Source organism: Peromyscus maniculatus, chromosome 7, assembly GCF_049852395.1.
Source record: "Peromyscus maniculatus bairdii isolate BWxNUB_F1_BW_parent chromosome 7, HU_Pman_BW_mat_3.1, whole genome shotgun sequence".
NCBI lineage: Eukaryota > Metazoa > Chordata > Mammalia > Rodentia > Cricetidae > Peromyscus > Peromyscus maniculatus.
In genome coordinates this window covers 121,143,609-121,160,917 of record NC_134858.1, presented here as the reverse complement: position 1 = coordinate 121,160,917, position 17,309 = coordinate 121,143,609, and the positions used below count along the sequence as shown (strand labels likewise).

Sequence of the window (17,309 nt, the reverse complement as noted above, 5' to 3'; positions counted from 1 at the left end):
TCCTTCCTCCCTTCCTTTCTTTCCTTTTTATTTATTTATTTTTATTTATTTATTTATGTGTGTGGCATGTGCATCTGTGTGTGTGTGTGTGTGTGTGTGTGTGTGTGTGTGTGTGTGTGTGTGTGTGTGTGCATGTGGAAGCCAGAGGCCAACTTTAGGTGTCTTCCTCAATCACTGCCCACCTTGTTTTTTTGATAGAATCTCTTCGCTGAACCTGACTGGACTGGCTGGCCATCAAACTCCAGGGATCCACATTCTCAGCGCTCCCAGCACTGTGGTTACACACATCCACCTCGTGCCTGGTTTCTGTGTAGGTCGTGGGTGTCTGGACTCAGGTCCTCAAGCTGTGCAGTAAGCACCTTCCTCACTGAGACTTCTCCTCAGACACATACATCCTCTGATTTCAGTTGTTGTTGTTGTGTATACATGATAGAGACTCTTGTTTTTTAGAATAGAGGGAAAGAAATTGGTTTCCACAACTCTGAAGTCTAGGGGCAGATATGGAGTTTTAACCACTAGGTGATCCAGGGTTTTAAACAACTCCAGCCCAACCAATCCCAAAGGAAAAGCAGATTTTTAATCTCAAATTTCTTTAGAATTCTGGAATGGATGGGGAAAGTGACCCAGCTTAAGTATGGGTGGGGCAGGGTACTTTTATGGGGTAGGTCATATCCACCCTTGTTGCAGTAGATGGGCTTGGACTCCCTTCACTGAGCCTCATAACTTAAGTGAAAATGTGAGCTGGAGAAGGGTGGTCCCCAAAGATAACAATTGGGTGATTTTTCCAAAGGGTCTTGAATCCATTCACTCTATGGATATCAGGTGACCTGATTCCAATGGCCAGGAAGAGATCTAGAAGGTAACATTTGAGGAGGTGCAAGTTCACTTATTAAATAATTTACACAAACCCAAGTGTTGACTTGTGACCATCCCTAGACATTTCTCTCTAGGGTCAGTTGTCGTAAAACTCCACTTTGTTTACCAACATTTCAGAGACAAGTGGCATAATCCACTAAATGGGCTTTAGCAGAAAGAAAGTGGAGTTTTAAATGGGTCAAAGGTTTCACAAATGCTTGGCTGTAGAAGAAAACCTTGTTCCATCTTCCAGATGCCCTAGTATTGGAGAGATGGCTCAGTGTTTAAGAGTACTGGCTGTTCTCCCAGAAGACCTGAGTTTGAGTCCCAGATCCACATGGAATCTCATCATCATCTCTAACTTCAGTGCCAGGGGATCCAATGCTCTCTTCTAACCACTGCAGGCATTGTACACAGACATACATGCAGTCATAACATCCATACACATAAAAATAATAAAAGAGAATTTTTTTAAAGAATAGCCAGGCCTTGAGGGGGCAAGAACCCAGGACTGTCTGTTGTGAATCTACACTTGATCTTAGCCAAAAGGCTGAGAAGCGATGTTGTGAATCTATCTGTTTGTTTATTGTTTATTGAGTACCCTGCAAGGGGCAGCAGATTGGGTAGTAACTAGAATACCACCTGTAGTCTTGTTTAGTTTTCAAAATCAATTTTGTTTTTCGAGACAGGGTTTCACTGTGTAACTTTGGAGCCTGTCCTGGAACTCACTCTGTAGACCAGGCTGGCCTCAAACTCACAGAGATACACCTGCCTCTGCCTCCCAAGCGCTGATATTAAAGGCGTGCACTGCTGCCACCACCCAGCTTAAAAATCAATTTTTTTAGATATAACTTACATAAATAAAACTCATCTCTATCTATAATACATGACACCCAAAACATTACCTCTAAGGCAGAGGCAGAGGAGTCAAGGCCAAAGGCCCTGATGACAGGACATTCCTGTCTATCCATCTCTGTGGGTGGAAGCCTAGACTGTCAGGCTGACTGTGCAACAACACCTGCCCCCCATCACCAGAGTCACCAAGTGCAGCCACAGCACGTTTCCTGTGACAAACAAACTGGCCTCTGACTCGGTTGTTCTGCTCCTGTGCGTGCTGAGGCAGGCCTGCTGGAAATGGCAGGTGGGGTTTGACCTAGCCAGCCTGAGCTATTCTGGCTGGCAGTGAGAAGCCTGCAGAGCCAGCTTCCACTGTGGCTGGCTTCTGAGGTTCCCTCTAGAATGTCATAGGAAACACACAGGCCACCTTGCTTACCACTCTGGAAGGGTGTCCATCTCGTTCCCTCTGACACTGACGCTTGCTGTGTGACCTTGAATGGGCTCTCTGATGCCCCCACACCTCGGTCTCTCTATCTATAAAACATCAAATAGTAGCTGTCCTGTAGGAAGCTTGTAAAGAGTAAATAAAATATCTGTGAAATGGTAATCATGACATCCATGTAGAGCAGGCACTCAGTGGAAGTCAGCTACAGAACAGAACCCCAAACTTTCCCTCAGACAAGTAAATAAATGAAAAGTATGGAGGGACGGTGGTAACCATGAGTTAAGGGTCAAGTAACAATGTAGCACCTTGGAGGGCTATGCCACCTTTAAAAAAGAAGAAATATAAAACTGTTAATTAACTTAGAGAAATACTCAAGACAGTGAAAACCAAGACCTGCACTCTACTCCTGACAAGAAGGAAACATATTCAAAGTGGGTTTTGTGGCAGGATTTTTAATTATTTTATAACTTTTCTCTAATGGGTTTTATTTGGATCACTTGAATTCTACCAGGCCTCACCAAATGAGAAAACAGGTTGAAAGAGACACTGCCCTTGATGCCTAACATGACACCAGAAGCATGAGGTCACATTGCATCTACAGTCAGGCTGCAAGAGATGAGTTAGTGCTGAGCTCACTTTCTACTTTTTATTCAACACAGGATCCCATTCCATGGGATCATGCCACTCACACTCAGAATGGGTCTTTCTACCTCAAGTAACCCAGTCTATAAAATTCCTCACAGATGTGACCAGGGGTTTGTCTGCTAGGTGATTCTAGGTCCTGTCACACTGACATGCAGCATTAATAATCATAAGGAGCTATCTTGTGATATATTTTTAAGTCCTGTTGAAGCTCAAAGGCACAGAACGAGAAAATCAATCCATAATGTCTGCTTTGGGAGCAGACGTATGTCTAGATTCATTTGCCAATGGCTCTTATTATTGCCCAGGCTGGTCACAAACTCATTATCTTCCTGTGGAGATTACAATTATGAGCCACCTGTGTTGTTTCCATAGTGTAGTGGTTATCACGTTTGCCTCACACAAATATGAGCCACCACACCCAGCTCTATAGCTTATTATTTTTCAAGTGAAGGCATAACCAGTACTAATGAATGTGCAAATCCTAGATTTTCCAGCTTGACGGATTTTGACAAATTTTCACCCTCAAACATCACCCAAAATATACTATAGAAAAATTTTCAGCATCACAGTTCCTCCAAGTCACCTGCCCCATCATCGACCACATTTAATCCCTGTCACCATCCCCTAACTTCTGACTGTTCCCGATAGCATACAAGTGAATATAGACTCTTCTTTGCCTCTGTAGAATATCTGTGTCATTCATGGGCTTGCCTATACTATAGCTTCAGTATAATTTGATGGAAGTTCTTCATTATATGGAAAATTCATCTTTTTTTCTATTAATGGGCACTTGGGTTGTCTTTGAGTTTACTATTGTGGATAAAGTCACCTATAAACACTAATGCACGCTAGGCCCCGGGTGGAGCGCTGGGAGTCTAATTAGTGAGAAAGAGGAGGGTTTATATGAGCGAGAATTGTTGAAACCAGGGTTGGATAAAGCACAGGGACAGATAACCAAATGAATGGAAACACATGAACTATGAACCAAAGGCTGAGGGGCCCCCAACTGGATCGGGCCCTCTGAATAGGTGAGACAGTTGATTGGCTTGATCTGTTTGGGAGGCATCTAAGGCAGTGGTGCCAGGTCCTGGGCTCGTTGCACGAGTTGGCTGTTTGAAGCCTGGGGCTTATACAGGGACGCTTGGCTCAGTCTGGGAGGAGGGGACTGGACCTGCCTGGACTGAGTCTGTCGGGTTGATCCCAGTCCTCGGGGGTGGCCTTGATCTGGAGGAGGTGGGAATGGGGAGTGTGCTGGAGGGAAGGGGAGGGAAGAGGGGGGGAGAGAGCAAGGGAATATGTGGCTATTATGTGGAACTGAATAGTATTGTAAAATTAATAATAATAATAATAATAAAAGAAAAAACACTAATGCACAAGCCATCTCGTGGGCATGTGTTTTCATTTCTCTTACAGGAATATCTGAGGATAGAACTACTGGATCATGGTGGAGATGTATGCATGTTTAATTCATAAGAAACCACCCATTTCCCAAGACGCCTGTGCCGTGCTGTGTTCCAGTCTGCGGCTGCTCTGCCATCATTTTGATTTTAGTCATCCTAGGAGCATGGAATGAAATTTCATTTAAGCTTTCATTTTCATTTCCTGATGGCTGAAAATTTGAAGGCCTCTTTCACAGGCCTGGCAGCCACTTTCATTCATCCTTCCAAGGTGGGGCAGGTCAGGCTTTTGGATCTAAGGCAGAAAAGCTTGGCTACTAACTTTCTTTTATTCATTTGTCACCCAATAGGAGAATGGTGGGGTAGCTTCTTTCGCTAATTATTCTCATGTGCTACTTATCAATTATGGAAATAGTTTTACCTGAGGCCCACAAGATGGCTTAGGTTGAAAAGAAGCCTGCTGCTGAGCCTGATGGCCTGAATTCAATCCCCAGGACCCACATGGTGGAAGGAGAGAACCAATTCCTGTGGCTTGTCCTGAATGAATGTATGCCTGAGTGTAAATACACAATAAATGTAATTACAAAATTTAAAACAAACAACTTTAAATGAAAGTGTTGGGAAGCTCCTCTGCAGTGTAGAGCCTGGCTCCTATATCAAGGATCTTTGGTTTCATTTAGTGATGCTGAATTTACAAATCCCAGTCTTAGCTGTCTGGGCCTGTCACCCCTGGTGTTCCCTGGCCCTTGAAGCTCCCTGTGTCCATCTCTATCCTTCTCAGCCTTGATGGCCACTATGTCTTGCCTGCTCATTGTCCTGCCTTTCAGAGTGAGTGTGCTGGTTGCTTGGTTACTGCCTCACAGCTCAGTGCTGTGTGGTTCATCTCTTATTACCTTCCAGCTCTCCCCTACCTCAGAACTGGGCATCTGGCCGTGTCTGTTCTGGGAAGCCTTGGGTTCAATGATATTGATTCAACACCCATTAAAAGCAACTGCTAAAGAGACAGGGTAAGCCATTTGTCTGGCTCCTAGGTTTGAGTTTTTTACCTGAGCTAAGGATTTGCTGATATATTTTACCAATTGAAAAAGAAAAAGAAAACTTAGTCACGACTCTAGTGTGACAGGAAAGTGCTGGCAATTTGAATAAACAAGGTTACCATCATCGTCCCTCCTCACAGAGGCCTGTATTGCCACATCCTTCTGCCACCTCCAGTTCTGCATAGACATCACTTCTTAACTAAGATCAATATCTGAGTCATGGAGGAACCTTAATGATGTGACCAGAGCTTGGGTCTCTGACTGTGCCTTATTGAAACACATTAATAGTATACTGCCTCTCCTGGAGGTTCACAGGCAACTGAACTTAGAAAGCTTAACCAAGAGTTTTTTGTCACAGATTCAGAAGCCTGACATGTCCACTCTGGTAAGAGAATGCAGCTCTCGGAGCCTACACCAAAGCAGTGTGTGGGGAGCAGGTTGAAGCAAGTCTGCCTGGTGACATGTATACAAGATGCACAAGGTGGTGGGGTGGGGTGCTTGGCTATGCTGTAAACTGACCTTGATTCTGGGTGAGACCCACTGCTCTCCATTTCTGTGAAATGGAATAGTAAGGGGTGAGGGGTAAGAGCTCTTGGAAAGCCAAGTTCAATCCTGATCATCCATATGGTAGCTCACAGCCATCTCTAACTCAAGTTCCAGGAGATCCAACCCCTCATCCAGCCTTGTCAGGCACCAGGAATGCATGTGGTGTGTATATGTTCATGCAGACAAATATTCATACACATAAAATTAAATAAACTTTTAAAAGGCAGGAGGGAGGGATAGTGATGCCTGCTTTATTGTGCTTATTACTGAAACATTGAGACCAGGGCCACATGCTGAGATAGAACAGCAGGGAGATCAGCTTGAACTTGATGGAGTTCCCTGATTGGACAGGCCAATAAGAAAAATAAGATGGGTTTTGCTTAATTGGTCTTTTTGCTCTTTGAAGGAAGAAATGCAGGAAACTATGGGAGCTCTGAGGAGACTAAGGAAAGCCTCCAATATCTATGCAGACCCCTCTGAGGAGAGCAGAAAACAGGCAAAACAATAAAAGAAGAACATTCTAGATTGGCAAGAGCATGTATGGAGGGAAGAATTTGACAAGGAAAATGAAAGCTGCATTAAGGAAGCTAACCAGCTTTTAGAAGCCAGGCCGGGAGCACAGTGGGTAGAAATAAGGAAGGGCTGAAGAGGGTTATGCAAGGCCAGGTCTCAGCATGGGTCTGAGCATTGGGAGTCGGTGTATATCAGAAATCCTGATAAATCGTGGAATGTTTGAAAATGTGATGAGTTATGGTGGCCACACTCGCTAGTGGACCCTTGGGGAGTCTTAGCTCTTCTATTCATGCCTGTTAATCATCTCTGATTCTGAATCCGGTTTGCCCTGAGTGATTGATGGAATAGAGCAGATGCTGAAGGAAATGATTTTTGAATCTATGTCTTACAAACTCCTTGGTCTCTAGATTCTTCCCTGTGAGCAAAAAAATAATACCAAGTGTGGAGGGGCTCCAACACTGTCACAGAATCACCTACATGGATGGGCATGGAGATGGCCCAATGCTCAATACAGATGTGCACCTAGATCAAAGCCTCGGGTATCTTCAGTCCTGCTGACCCCTTCACTGTGGCATTGTGAGAGACACTGAGCTACAGCATCTGAAAAACTATTCTCCCAATTCTTGGCCCATAGCACTGCGAGAGATTGCCTTAGAGAGAAGTGGTACCCCTGAAACCGTGCACTGTGGCACCAAGCTATCTGAGTATTTGCCTTACATGTCTTTAGCTCAGAAAACAAGCAGGGACTGATTACCATCTTAGACCCTCACTGATGTTCCCTAGTGAGAAGTGGAGATACTGAAGTTCCTGGCTTAATCAATTTGTTGTAGCTACTGAAGTCCCACCTCACTTAACACAAACAGGACTGCTGTCCAAAGGCACAGAGTATGGAGGGATTTCTCCAAGAGAGGAGTGCTGTCCATGTCAAGATTTCTAAAGTGTCTCTCTTAGAAGCCAAGAGTATGGCTAAAACTGGAGTTTCTCTCAATTTTCATAACAACACAGCCAGACCAAAAACATGGCTCTCAATTAAAGCTCCTCTGACCCACAATGAGGAAGACAACTTGCCTGGAACATTCTGCTGCTGTATTTAAGACAGGATGCCTTGTTCACATTTGCCTGTTTACTCCTAGCTGAATGTTCTGGGATGAACGAGACACCCATAACCTTGGCCCTAAGTGTTTGAAGGGATTTCTGGATGCCTTTGGACATCTCAGCATCTGCAATGTAATTGAAATGATTAATTATTGCTTTAAATATGATCATATTTCATCTGAGTCAGTGACCAGAGGCCAGTGTACAACTTAATCCCATGGCTCTCTCCAGTCCGACCCAAAGCATCCCACTGCCCCTCCTTTTTCCCCTCTTCCTGAGCATCCCAAAGAATTTGCCAAATGTCTGCTGTATAGATCATTTTGAGTATGAGTTCAAAGAACAAACTGAACTGGAGATAGAGCTCAGTCTACAGAGTACCTGCCTAACGTATATGAAACCCAGGGTTTCATCCCTAGTGCCTCATAAAATTGGGCATGATGTGCATGCCTGTAATCCCATAACTCAGGAGGTAGAGACAGGAGGATCATAAGTTCAAAGTTATCCTGCTTTGAAATCCTACATACAAATCCTACATACTGAGTTTGAGGCCAGCCTGGGCTCCATGAAACCCTGTTTCAAAACAAAAGCTTCTCACAGACACATGACCAGTAACAGAAAAGCAGTGCACAGAAGGGAAAAGCCGCTAAAGGGCCTTAAAACACAAGAACTGGGGATGAAGGCTTCTGAGCAGTGTCTCTGAGCATCACCAAGGCAGAAACCCAAGCATGGCAGAAACCTGAAGGCAGGAGCTGATGCAGAGGCCATGGAAGAGGGCTGCTGACTGGCGACCTGCTCAGCCTACATTTGTTTGTTTGTTTGTTTGTTTGTTTGTTTGTTTGTTTATACAACCCAGGACCATATGCTTAGGAGTGGCACCCCCTACAATGGGCTGAGCCCTCCCACATCAACCATTAATCAAGAAAATGTTCCACAGGATTGCCTACAGGACAATTCGATAGAAGTAGTCCCTCTTCTCAGATTAGTCTAGCTATGTCAAGTAGACAAAAACAAAAACAAACAAACAAACAAAAACCTTCACACAAATCAAACAAAAAGTATTAGATATGAGAAGCTGGGCCCCTAAGATGGTTTTAGTGGCTTTGTAAGAAAATAACCCTGAGCTGGCATGTTTCCTGGTCTCATCAATGCCCTCTGATGCTCTGTGGTATAGAAAGAGCCTTCATCAGTACAGAGAAGACATCTCAGCTATGTTCTTAGACTTCCCAGCTTCCAGAACCATGAGTCAAATAATTGTCTGTCTCTTACAGATGGCCCAGTCTTGGATATTTTATTATAGCAACAGAAAGCAGATTAATAACATGCTTCAACATGGCTTTATCCAAGACATTCTGTAGAATGTGTGTCCCTCTGCACTGGATGAAAGGAAGAGAGCTCCAGGTGACCCCGGCTTTGCACAGCATCGCAGGGGGTGCTAAAGGGTAGCAACACATTCTATGTTTGATACATTTTATTAAAGTCAATGTTGTGTGTGTGTGTGTGTGTGTGTGTGTGTGTGTGCGCGCGCGCGCGCGCGCCTTCATGGCCCACTCACAGAGGCACCTACTCAACCTGCCTTTGTTTGCTGAATTGTTCAGGGCCTCAGAACACAGAGGATAAAATTAATCCCTTTAAACATGGTAATTTATTGCCACAAGCACCTTCTCTATGTTGTTTGCTAAACTGCCCTTTCAGGAATCATGGGCAGCAGAACTGGCAGAACCCACACCCTTCACAGAGCAGGCCAAGGTGGCCTGCTTTGTGGTGTGTATATACCAGATCTTGACAGTAAATCAAAACTGGCCTCCCTGACCTCAGTCCACACACATTCTGGAACAGTCTGTGCAATGCAAGGAAATATTTCTCCCCATGAAAGCCCAGAACTGTGAACTATGGTTTAAAATGGGGAAAGGAGAGAGTTGGAATGGACCTGGGTACACACTCTGCTTACTGACCCTGTTCCTTGGATAGGTGATTCTCCATGCCTGTTTCCTGACCTACAAATTGGGAATAACAACAGCTCCTGGGTAACAGAATAAAGTCATTTTCACATGGATGTGGCTGGTACCGCATAGTCCTTGGTGGCAAATGATCTCATAAGACAGAGTGAACACCTACAGTCACAGGTTCCAGGGATCACCACCATGTTAGCTGTGTAATTGTGGCCAAGATACTTAACTTCTCTGAACTTAGGTCAGTGTTGAGGGTTAAGGACTCCATGTGGTCGGTGGACACTCTGGTGAGTGGTCTTGCATCTCTAGATGGGTTTTGACTATTTTCCATGTCCTTCTCACCACCTTTCCGATCATCACCTGCGTCACTCTTTGAAGGAGCATGCTTTTCCTTGCTCTTTTGTTGTTGTTGTTGTTGTTTTGGTTTGTTTTTTTTTTTTGTTTTGTTTTGTTTTGTTTGTTTTTCGAGACATGGTTTCTCTGTGTAGCTTTGGAACCTGTCCTGGATCTCGCTTTGTAGACCAGGCTGGCCTCGAACTCACAGAGATCCACCTGGCTCTGCCTCCCAAGTGCTGGGATTAAAGGCACACACCACCACTGCCCGGCTTCTCCTTGCTTTCTTATAAGTCCTGAAGTGGCTGCTGTTTCCCTCCACCCCCGCTTAAGATGCACTGTAGTGGGTAGGATTGAAGACTAGCAGTTATAGTTACAACTTAGTATATATAATATCTTAGATAGAACATATTAAGTATTAGATTCAGGTTCTTTAGGAAAGGACATCTTTGAATGATCTTTTTAACATGCCATTTACCTATGCTCTATACTTCTCTGGATTTTAGTATGTGTTTCTTGCTTGATATTGTTTGCATTGGTTGTAGTTACATCTTATCTAGGTCATTATCCCTCATTATTCCTGGACAATATTTGATAACCATTCCTTTGTATATAGTCTTGTATTAGTTTAGAACCTTCTTACTTAGACAAAAAGGGGGAGATGTAGTGGGTAGCCATTCCAGCTTGGATCTGGAAGTTCCAACCCCCATTGAGACTCTGGCAACTGTCACGCCTGCGAGGCGGGGCCAGGGGAGGCGCCTGGAGACCCGAGAGCTGGATGGGCCAGCGTTCTCTCTGTGTGCTCTCTCTGTGCCAGGACACTGAATATTGGAGGTGGACTGAGCAGAGCTCCAGAGAACACCGCTGGATTGTGATACACCTTTCCCAAACCCCTGCGACCTACCTTTCACTTAATTTGTGAGTTACACCATTAAATAAATATCCTTTTAACTACGTGGAGTGGCCAAAATAATTTCTCCAATAATGCACTGTGGCAGGAATAAGGAAGTTTTGTGCTCTGGCTTTGAATGGGGACTTGGTACAATGTCCTCTACGGGCTTGGGCCCAGGCCACCCTCCACAGGATTCTGTCTCCTTCCCTTCCCTGCTCCCTTCAGGCTCTTCCAGGAGCACTGACTCTTGCAGAAAGTTACAGACAGACAGCTGAAGAGTTCATCTCAGGATAGCAGCAGACACCCAGGGTCTTAGACAACCACCAGTTCACATGCCCAGATGAATCCCTAACAGATTCGTCTTCCTGTTTACCTTCTTCCCACATCCTTATGTCAGTCCCCTTTACGGCCACAGCAGACCTATCGCAGACTCCCACAATTTTTATCTAGTTCCTGAATCTTTAGGTCCCCCTGACCCATACTGTCTATACCCTACCCAGTGCTGTCATAATTGCCCAATACTTGACAGTTCTTAGTATCTTTTTAAAATTAATTAATTTACTTTGCAGTATTAGGGATTGAACCCAGGGCCTCACGCATGCCTGTACCACTGAGCTAGATCTCCAGCACTCTTTTGATGTTTTAAGATAGGGGCTCTCACTAAGCTGCCCAGGCTAGCTTTGAACTTGCTAAATAAATAGCCCAGACAGGCCTTGAATTAGTGGCCATCCTGCCTCACACCCTCCCAAGTAGCTGGGACTATACCCCCTTCCCCACCAGCTACCAAACATCTTTTGCCCCACTGAACTTAGCATTTCTTATTCACCCTCCACACTCAGTTCCAGCCTGCTATTTCCAGGAACTTTCTGGTAGGTGACTGACTCATGCCCCACAGCATTCTGTATGTGGTACCCTCTTTGCTTTTCAAGAGCTTATGAACACTCTCTATTGACATGTTTGAGTCTCAGTGAATCCCTCTGTCCCCATCACTGAACCTAGTCCAGGGAAATCTTTAAATGACATGTGCAAAATCCCCCAGAATGCAGGTGGTGTAAAGAACCCACTACTGTCCTTTCTCATCCTATGATTCCACCTTCACCACACTTGACCAGTGATCTCTGCTTAAACTTCTGGGCTCCTAAGAGATGCAATGAAGCAGGTGCTGTCGCAGGCAGAGTCACATGTGTTATTTGCACATGATTTGTCTAAATATGCGTGTAATTGGCTATGCCTGTACAGTCTAATCTCTGGCTATTGATTTTCATGCCAAAGCCATATATAGCATTGAAACACAGTAGGAGTTATCCCTTCTCTTTTGCCTCAGGGGATCTCTTCGTGCCCCACTTCCAACTAGGAGCTTTGGGCCACTGGGGGCTGCCCTCATGGATGGAGTCTTTAAACTCTTTGAGAGTAAGAAGCTAGATGAGAGAGGAGCTAGTCAGGAATGGGATGTGAGATTTGCTTTTACCATGAGGAACAGTGTGAGTATCTGTGAAAGAGCTCACACAGCTCATAGCACAGCATTCTTGTTAAGTCCTTTGCTCTGCTGAACCAGGTCTGGAAATTTGCTCTACTCTAAGTTGAAGCTGATGGGACTTTATATAGAAAAACAGGACAGAGCCAAGTTAGGTGTGGTGATACCTGATGGGAACAGCACCAGCACCAAGTAGAGACTTGGGGTAGAGGTGGGGGTGTCCAATGACAGTAGGAGTCAGGAACAGAGGAAGGAAGGAGACCAATAATATCAGGAACTCATGAGAGATATTGGTTTACCTATTGTACATGGGGCAGACTCTCTGGAGATTTTTACAAACTGAGACCAGTACATGGAAGTGCTCTGGGAGCCTCCAGATTGACCCATGAGTTACTGACAGGGCCCCAAGTTATAAGTGCAGGGCTTCATCTCTGTGACATTGGCTGGGTGGGGCCCTGCACTCTAGTCTTTGGCTCCCCTGATGTCAGCTGCAAGTAGCGAGGATCTCTGAATACAAGGTCCAGGAGTCAGGAAAGGCCACACATCCATGCAAACACTGGAGATGTCTGTGCTATGGTCTGAGTAAGAAATCCCTCCCACCCCACCCCTGACCTCATCTACTGGAGACTTGGTTGCCAGCTAGGCTTTTGGGAAGTGACTGGCTCCTGATTAAATCTTCTGACCTAAACAACTGATTACTTCCTTGGTGCATCCATAATAAAGCTTTAGGAGAGTGTTTGTGGCTGCAATTTAGTAGTCGGCCCCTTTAAGACATCGTCATTTGTTACCTTCCTTGCTGTAAGATTTTTTTTTAACAAAAAAAGTCTGCCCCACCCTAATGCCAGCCACATGGACACCTGATTAGCAGTTATATTACCTTGTTAACTTTCATTAAATGAGCTCTGTGGTGGAGGAAATTGGTTTATTCTTGCCAAAGCAGGTATGCACTAGGGATTGGAAGACCTAATTAGATCAGATTCCTCATGAAAGTAATGTCTTCACATTTTGTGTTTCCTTTTAAGCTGTTGGGCCTCCTCTCCAATGCACAGGTTGTCTGCATACCCTAATTAGAAGGTCACCCTGATCTGCTGCTACTGGGCCTAGTTTAATCAACACCTACCCTTCTGTCCTCAAGTTCCTTTAAACTGGACACTCTTTGCCCAGATAGACTTTCACACCTGTCTTAGCAATTGTGGAAGAGATGCTTTGAAGTGTCTTTTCAAATCCCCAGTTAATGATCCGGTAATTATTGTGGTGACTCTTCAATGAAGTGTGAAGTGCTCAGCTAGCTGTCAGCCAAGAGAATCCCACGAGACCTAGAAGAGATACATAGAAGAGAAAGGGGGAAACCAAGCCCAGCCTGGACCTGCCTCTCAGGGCTCAATGTCAGCCCTCTCTGGCCTGAGAACTAGCCCTGCCCTCGAGAGGGTGGTTCAGCCATCAGGAGACACTGATGATAGAAAATGCCTCTGTGAAATCCTGAAATCCGTCTGACTAGCCTCTGGGAATACTACATTAGTGATCCTCAAGTTCCCACCAATATTATAGGAAAACAATGATGGCAAAGTCATGAGTCCTCTCTTTCACAGTCAACAACATTGTCCTTAGGCCCCTTCCAGATGATCCTCTCCCTATATCCTCTTGTTTGTGTCAAGAAGAAATGTTTCAATCCAGGGGTTCTCAAAGTGGGGTCCACAGACTAGGAGCACCAGCATTCCGGGGAGTCATCTGAGAACTGTTACAAAGGAGGATGTGGCAGCATCTATGCATTCCTGGGTCCTCCAAAGAATTCTGGTACTCCTTGGGTCTAAGAAGGTATCTCAGTGGAGATGGGATCTTCTCAAAGGACACACTGTAGCACCAAAGCCCAGAACTCACATATATTATGGAGGAAAAATCTGGTTGCTTTGATGGCTCTGGCCACAGAGGCCCAAGATGCATTGGGAAATACGATATGACTGAGAACAGAACTGCTGCTCAGGATATTGCTGAGAATAGAAGTAACTGAAAGACTTAGAAATTCCTTAAGCAAATGAAGTGGGAGGAGAATGAAGACAGTGAGGCTGGGAAGCATTCATGAAGACCACTACAGGCACTGGAGGGCACATGGACAAACATGAGTCAGATGATGGATTTTCAATGGAATTACTGCAATATGGCCTCCTCCAATGTGAACTGTCTTAGGAAGGTGACATCTGTCAGTAAAGACTGTCTGATCACCTATGTTCTGTGGTTCTGTGCTCTATGCTTCTCATGCATACACATAATGGTTCCTATGTGGTGTCAAGCCAAATACTGGCAATGCCATTGTGGTGACCATACACCATTCCATATCACCTGCATTGACCTTCCCTTATTTATGAACATTTGGTTTGTTTCAGGGTTCTGCCATCATAGAGCATATATGGGAAGCATCAGGGAACTAAGCCTGTTTCTTTCTTCATAAATAGGATCTTGAGGCACAGATTTACAAAAAACTGAGGGATTTGGGTTCAAATCCTAAACACCATAGAGAACAGGAGTTTAACCTGAGCTTGGAAAGGCGAAGGAAGTATTAATCGGAGAATTTATGAAGACATTTCTTTCTTGTTGTTAGAGTCAAAGGGTTCAATGAGCAGCGTGAGGAAACCTCTGAGAGTGTGAAGAGAGGAAGTAGATGGGCTTCTCAATCAAGATTAGAGCATTGGGAATGAAGACATTTACTTAACAGCACAGAGTCTCAATCATCTGCTAGACACAAAGGTGTTTATGATGTCTCTGATTGCAATTCAGGGAGCACAGATTCCAGTAGAGATCAGAGTATATTCTACTGCAGGATGCAGAGGGTCTTCTGAAGGGTAAAAGGAGAACTAGAGAGATGCATTGCAGCTAAAAGAGTTTACTGCTCTTCCAGAGGACCTGAGTTCAGTTCCCAGCATACATGTCAGGCAACTCACAAACACTTGTAAGTCTAACCCCAGGGGATCGGACTCCCTCTTCTAGTCTCTACAAATACATGTCATACACAAATAGAGAGACACACACATATATAATAAAAACAAAAAATGAGCAAAATCTTTTTTAAGGGATAAAAGGAAGAAGTTTCATTAAGTGACATGGGTTATTTGGCAAAAATTATGATTTGAGCTAAAGATGTTGCTCAGTGGTGGGAATGAAAGGCTCTGAGTGCCATCCCTAGCACCACACACGAAAGCATTATGACACTGGGCAGTGGTGGCTCACGCCTTTAATCCCAGCACTTGGGAGACAGAGGCAGGTGGATCTCTGTGAGTTCAAGGTCTACAAAGCGAGTTCCAGGACAGTTAGGACTGTTACACAGAGAAACTTTGTCTTGAAAAAACAAAAACAAACAAACAAAACAAAAAAGCATTGTGATTGGAGGGTAAATTTACTTGTGTAACTCATATCCCTTCTTAGTGATTTTTTTTTTTTTTAGCCTGTGACATGTCCACTGGGTGGCCACCACAACATAAGATAGAGTAAGCCACAAACACATCACTGCTGTCCACTTTCTGTCACATTTGCACTTACTTCTAAAACAGCTAAGATTAATTTAAGAGCGAGCTTAAGTGAAACTAAATTCCAAAGCCCACAACTAGGGTGGCCAGGTCTCAATTGCACCTAGAGCTAGAGCTTCCAATGGTGATGTGGATTTTTCTCCATCTCTCAGCTCCTGTTGTTTGCCCTTTTCCCCTCCTGCTGCACACAGGCTCTCAGCAGCAGGAAAGGAGAATGGAGAGCAGGACAAGGGGAGGGGTGGGTGGAGGAGAGTTGGGTGGAGCTATGCCGAGGCTTCTCATTTCTAATAGGTTGGTCTGTGGAGCTAGGCTTATCCTCAAGGCACATCTCTGAGACTACATGACTGAGGCACCATGATTGCCCAGCACTGAATCCAGTTATACTCTCACTGGTAGACCTGCCATGTGGACGGGTGAGCAGAGTGTACTTAAGAAAGAGCAGTACTTTTGCCTGAAGAAAGTACAGAAGGGACATAGAGCTGAAAAAATTACAGACCCATGTCTGTTGTTGGTTGTTTTTGCTCTTTCTCTTTTGGGGGCCCACCACCCAGCTCCCAAATAAATCTCTCTCTCTCTCTCTCTCTCTCTCTCTCTCTCTCTCTCTCTCTCTCTCTCTCTCTCTCTCTCACACACACACACACACACACACACACACACACACACACACACACGGGGACTTATTCTTAATTATAAATGCCCCGGCCTTTGCTTGGTTTATTTCTAGCATGCTTTCCTTAACTCAATTACCCCATCTACCTTTTGCCTCTGGGCTTTTCCTTTTCTTACTCCTTGTATCTTACTTTCACTCTTACTCTGTGGCTGCGTGGCTGTGTTGCTGGGTGACTGGCCCCTGGCATCTCCTCTCCTTTTTCTCTTGTTCTTTCTTTTCTCCTCCCAGATTTTTCCTTCTATTTATTCTCTCTGCCTGCCAGACCTGCCTATCCTTTCTACTGCCTCACTATTGGCCTTTCAGCTCTTTATTAGACCGTCAGGTGTTTTAGACACACAAAGTAACACAGCCTCACAGAGCTAAACCAATGCCACATAAAAGAATGCTACACATCTTTGTGTCATTAAACAAATATTCCACAGCATAAACAAATGTAACACACCTTAAAATAATATTCCACAGCACATGTCCGCACCTGCCTGTGTTTCTTTATTCAACCCGTCACAACAATTGTAGCTTTAAGATCATTTTTTTTTTGCTTTGTCTTTCTTTTTTTATAGCTTTGAGGAATAACTGATAAACAAGTCATCCAGAATCCTTCATAGTCTGTAGGGAGAAGGCTTTTTCTAATAGTCTCCACTATTCAGCAAAGTGATGGCCCTCACTTAAACAAGGTGCTCTGAGGCCTTGCCCATATCTGTAGACTTTGTTGGAACTTGAAGCTGAGATCTGTCCAGCCTGAGTATCGTTCTCACAACTGTGTCCCCAAGTAAGTCCAGGTCCTCAGCAGGAAGGAGCAAGGCTTAATTGTATCAGAAGGGAAGTTTGTTTAGCATGTTTTCAGCCAATGTAATCTATTCTTCACCTTGAAAATCGAGTTAGAAGTGTGATCACGGCAGTCACCAAGTTCATCATTTTCCTATTCTCTCCTAAATAAATTAGAAAGGCTCATTGATTTCACTTTGCAATAGGAGTCTTTTTTCACGTGAGCTGTAAAAGCACAGAACAGGACTAGACTTAAAGAGGCATCCATTTGGGCAGGAGACTAGGTTCAACCAGATTGTCATTTCAGCTAGGGCAATACTCCATCCTGGGCCTTAGTT

At 44.5% G+C, this 17,309-nt stretch overlaps 1 non-coding gene across 1 annotated transcript; it reads right to left on the bottom strand.

Annotated features, from left to right (window-relative positions):
• Positions 1-1,226: 1,226 nt before the first annotated feature.
• Positions 1,227-1,417, bottom strand: LOC121831273 (U2 spliceosomal RNA). The gene has a single exon (XR_006074644.1). It is a non-coding gene; the product is annotated as a U2 spliceosomal RNA (small nuclear RNA).
• Between the last annotated feature and the right edge of the window lie 15,892 nt (positions 1,418-17,309).